This window comes from Argopecten irradians, chromosome 2 (genome assembly GCF_041381155.1).
Source record: "Argopecten irradians isolate NY chromosome 2, Ai_NY, whole genome shotgun sequence".
Taxonomy (NCBI): Eukaryota; Metazoa; Mollusca; class Bivalvia; order Pectinida; family Pectinidae; genus Argopecten; species Argopecten irradians.
The window spans coordinates 44,624,743-44,630,742 of NC_091135.1; positions in this window are offsets into that span (position 1 = coordinate 44,624,743).

The window sequence follows — 6,000 nt, forward strand, 5'->3', positions numbered from 1 at the left end:
ACTGTATTCGTGACTGAATTACCATTCCAACAAGTATAAGTAAGTCATATTTGTATGAACAGAATTTTAGATACACTTATTAATGCTAGCATTGTCGCCTATGGGAAATCTATACGCCAGTCTTACCTATAAAGGGTTAAATTTGGCAAAAATGGCTGAAAATGATGCATTTTGTAGGTCAAAATTAAGGGGTAGGGGTAACATATATTGTTATTCTGAGGAAAAATATTAGTCTTATTAATCAAAACTGGTATATTTTTAAAGAAGACTACCGGAAAATAAATTCTACAAACATCCATACATATCAAACACCACATTAGGAAATTATGGCTTTAATCTCTTGAGTATATGGTCAAAACCACAAAATTCCCAGAAAATCCAATATTTTGTCAGCTAGGTATCCTTGAGTGTCAATAGCTCAAAAACGAGCACACGGACATATGCTTTTTCTTCCATTTTCTTTTATGATATAAATTCCTATTTCCAAAAATCTATATGAGCAAAAAAGTTTAATACAAGAAAATTTTGACTTCTCAGAGGAGTACATCCTTAACACTAGACGCCATGATTGAGGATAGTCGCCTGGAGGCCCTACCCATAATTCCTAGACCCACCGCTAGGAATTATGGGTAGGGCCTCCAGGCTAGGATAGTCTGCAGATTGAGGAGTGGGTAAAAATAGAAATCGAAACTAGTCTGATCGGAACACCTCGCATACTTCGTAGAACATAGTAGAAAATTACGAGGTAATCCGACTGACGGGTCGACTAAAACACGGAACGATACGATACGATGCGGAACAGGAGTAATGTAAATTACGGAAACGATACGAAGTTTCGATAAGATACGATACGATGCATGGGATATATACGGAGGGTTTCTCAAAATTAAAAAGAAAAGCAATTTCAGTCGAAAATATCTATTAATATTTATCTATGATTATTTTTGTTAACATTTTTCCCTTCACATTCAGGACAAAATGATACAATGTACATTTACATGCAGGATGAAATTCATCACAGCCATCACAATTCACAAAACACGTACAGTGTATGGGTATCTGGCATTTTACATGTTCAGAAGATTTCAATGTGGTGTACATATTCACATTCATGATTGTGTCCCATTCCGTGGGTGTAAAGCTGGAAATGGGCGGAATTATCCGTTTTCAAAAAGCAATTGAACAAACAATGTATCTTCTCTGTATCGTATCATTACTTTACAACATCCAAAGGCAAGCGATACCATAACCGTAGAGACCACAGTCGGTCCCATTGTTCCGTGGGCGTGGAAAATCATTAATCAATTAAAGCATAATCAGGGACCTGAGGGGCAGGGCTAAATGGGGTCAAAATGTCAAAAAAATCAAAAATCTTCTTCTCAGTTCACAGATGTGGTAGATTCAAATACTTTAGATAGAGGGTTCATAAGGCCCTTTACCAAAAGTGTGAATTTTTCATGGCCCTGCATGGGGGTCTCGTGTTTTTCCTTTGGGAGGGGGTCAAATTGGGACAGAAAACTCAATTTCGAGCATTATTTGTTCAATTTCCATAAGAAGTGATTCAAACTTGGCTAGAATTATTAGCCCAAGATTACATTTTAACATCATAGCCAAAAAGGTTTTGATTGACCCCCAGGGGCCTGAGGGGCGGGGCAAAAACAGGGGTCAAAACGGCAAAAATTAAAAAAAAATCTCCTCCTCAGTTCACAGATGTGGTAGAATCAAATATCTTCATAGATAGAGGGGTCATAATTAAGGCGCTTTACCAAAATTGTGAATTTCATAGCTCTGGGGTCTCGGAGTTTCCCCTTGGGAAAGAGTCTATTTTACGAAAGTTTATATATAGAAAACATATTTTTGTGCATTATTTGCTCAATTTCCACAGGGAAATGAATCAAACTTGGTTAGAAATTATATTCCGAGACAGCATTAAAATATACCAGTAATGTCCGAATGGGTCCTGGCTGTCCCCAAGGGGCCAAGGGGGGGGGGGGGGAGGGGGGGGACAGACGGGGCGAAAATGACTGACATTTTGAAATAATTATTTCGCATTATTTCATACACGTGAAAGAAAAAAATTGGGGCAATTTTTTGTACTATATAAAAATATACGCTCACATATAGTCCTAATTTAACCAACTTCGAATTCAAGAGCCGGATTGGTGCAAGGGGCCAATATATAGCGTTACACTTCTTATATTCTGTAACCGAATACTCATATTAGGCCTGCAGGTTGCTGGAATGAAGGACTACAAAGTATGTTTCAAATGAATGACTTTGATCTTAATTCCAGACTACAAGAGGTCAAATAGGTTTGAATCTTTAAATTCTAAAAGAACTTCTTGTCAATAACTAAGCGACTTAGAAACCTGATATTAGGTATGTAGGATACTGGGATGAAAGGCTACCAAATTTGTTCAAATTAAAGACCTTGACCTTCAATCAAAGTCACATGGATCAAACAGGCTAAAATCTTTAAATGATTTCTTGTGAATTACTAAAGGGCTTAGAATATCTGATAATGGTTCTGTAGCATGCTATGACGAAGGCCTACCTTGTAAATTAAAATCAATGATTTTAATCTTCATTCATGGTCACTGGGTGAGGGGTCAAATAATCTGAAATCTTTAAATGACTTCTCGTGAATAACTGAGAGGCCTAGAGAGCTGATATTGCGCATTTAGCATACTAGGATGATAGTTTTATCTGGAGCAATTTTTAATGCCATGTCAGCCAGTCTGATGGCAAATGGGCACGATCTCTAATGGCAAATAGTCATGATATCTAATGACAAATGGTCAGTGAGACTAATGGCAAATGGTCTGTAGGTTGCTAGAATGAAGGACTACAAAGTATATTCAAATGAATGACATTGATCTTAATTCCAGACTATAAGGGGTCAAATAGGCTTAAATATTTAAATTACTTCTTAGGCACGATCTGTAATGGCAAATAGTCATGATATCTGATGACAAATGGTCAGTGAGACTAATGGCAAATTGTCACTCAGCGAGTTTAATGACAAGTGACCAGTGAGTCTAATGACAAATGGTCAGTGAGTCTGAAGGCAAATGGTCAATGAGTCTAATACCAAATGGTCACGATATCTTTGACTAAATGAAGAGCCTAAATGTGATTTCAGGGGTGAATGAGTTAATCTTGGTTTTTAAGTTAACATGGGAGTTCATGAATTCATAAATCGGACCAGAGTATAAATTTGCTAATTGCTGAAAAAAGAAGACTTTTTTTTGTATTTATTTTATTTTCCCAAATTTTAATCTACAGAGTTATATAGCATATTTATACAAGATACAACTTTCATTCCTAACACATATTATGCAAGTATTTTCCCCCCTCTTCCCCCTTGTTTTGTACCCCTCCCCCCTTTTTTGTACCCACCTTTCCCGAATTTCTTGTTTCCCAAACTTCTCTCTATATGTTTCTTCAACTCTTTCTTCTTCTATGTTTGTTTGTTATTATTACGTGCAGGTGTCTTATGTGTAAGTTTGTATGGTTGTATGAAAATGTGTGTTTGTATGTAATCTATAAGTCATGGTATTAGTCTGTGCGTGTAACTTAGTCTATAAATGTAAATGAGAGTTAAACTATTAATTAGTGGAGAGAATTACTCATGTATTATAATTCATACAAAGTAAGATTTATAACGGCCTACTCCTTTATGGCAATATAATTAATTTCATATCTATATGTCTCAATGTAAAATTTCATATCTATATGTCTCAATGTAAAATTTCATATCTATATGTCTCAATGTAAAATTTCATATCTATATGTCTCAATGTAAAATTTCATATCTATATGTCTCAATGTAAAATTTCATATCTATATGTCTCAATGTAAAATTTCATATCTATATGTCTCAATGTAAAATTTCATATCTATATTCTCAATGTAAAATTTCATATCTATATGTCTCAATGTAAAATTTCATATCTATATGTCTCAATGTAAAATTTCATATCTATATGTCTCAATGTAAAATTTCATATCTATATGTCTCAATGTAAAATTTTCATATCTATATGTCTCAATGTAAAATTTCATATCTATATGTCTCAATGTAAAAATTTTCATATCTATATGTCTCAATGTAAAATTTCATAAATGTCTCAATGTAAAATTTTCATATCTATATGTCTCAATGTAAAAATTTCATATCTATATGTCTCAATGTAAAATTTCATATCTATATGTCTCAATGTAAAAATTTCATATCTATATGTCTCAATGTAAAATTTCATATCTATATGTCTCAATGTAAAATTTCATATCTATATGTCTCAATGTAAAATTTCATATCTATATGTCTCAATGTAAAATTTCAATATCTATATGTCTCAATGTCTCAATGTAAAATTTCATATCTATATGTCTCAATGTAAAATTTCATAATCTATATGTCTCAATGTAAAAATTTCATATCTATATTGTCTCAATGTAAAATTTCATATCTATATGTCTCAATGTAAAATTTCCATATCTATATGTCTCAATGTAAAATTTCATATCTATATGTCTCAAATGTAAAATTTCATATCTATATGTCTCAATGTAAAATTTCATATCTCTATATGTCTCAAATGTAAAAATTTCATATCTATATGTCTCAATGTAAAATTTCATATTCTATATGTCTCAATGTAAAATTTCATATCTATATGTCTCAATGTAAAATTTCATATATATGTCTCAATGTAAAATTTCATATCTATATTCTCAATGTAAAATTTCATATCTATATGTCTCATGTAAAATTTATATCTATATGTCTCAATGTAAATTTCATATCTATATGTTCAAGTAAATTTCATATCTAAATGTCTCAATGTAAAATTTCATAGCCATATATTTCATCTATATGTCTCAATGTAAAATTCATATCATATGTCTATTATTTTCATATCTATGTCTCAATGTAATTTCATATCTATATGTCTCAATGTAAAATTTCATATCTATATGTCTCAATGTAAAATTTCATATCTATATGTCTCAATGTAAAATTTCATATCTATATGTCTAAAATTTATATCTTATTCAATGTAAAATTTCATCTATATGTTCAATGTAAATTTCATATCTATATGTCTCAATGTAAAATTTCATATCTATATGTCTCAATGTAAAATTTCATATCTATATGTCTCAATGTAAAATTTCATATCTATATGTCTCAATGTAAAATTTCATATCTATATGTCTCAATGTAAAATTTCATATCTATATGTCTCAATGTAAAACAAAATGAAAAAAGAAGACTTAGAACCAATAGTACATGTATGTTTCCCTTTTTTCACTTCAATTGGTAATGTTTCTTATGAAGCAGTCCACTGTTTGTATGTCTAGAGGCAATGTTGACATCCTTCTACCTTAAAATGTGTGACGTCATGTGAATACCAATGAATGGTAATCATATCATAAGGTACATGTACCTTGACTGGGCTAAGACAAATACACCCAATTCTTCCTCAGTCTGCAACATCTATTTCAATTTAGATATTGTCCTGGTCAGTATTTCTGAACCTGGAGTAATGTATAACAGTAAGTTGATATGGAGTGCATAACTGTTTGATCACTGTGACATTTACCTCAAGGTCAAGGTCAAAGGTTAAGTAAGCTAGTACCTTTCAATTTTCTTAGGCCATAATCTGAATTCTTTAAAAATATAAGTAAATGAAACTGTGAAGTTCTTTGCAGACCCTCAAGGGATATAATATATGTACTGTATGGTATTGGCTAATGACTTTGAAATATGACTATTTTTGCAATTCAAGGGTCTTTCTATACATAGCATAAACCTTCAGATATCTAAGTAACAGATGTGCTAAAAATATTTAAAAGTTTAAATATTTGTGTATTACATTTGTAAAATATGTTGAAAAATGATAATATGTTGATTTTATCTCGAAAACAGCACACTGAACTTGTTTACTATTGATACACACCTAGGGTACATGTTTTACATGTTTAAGTACGTTT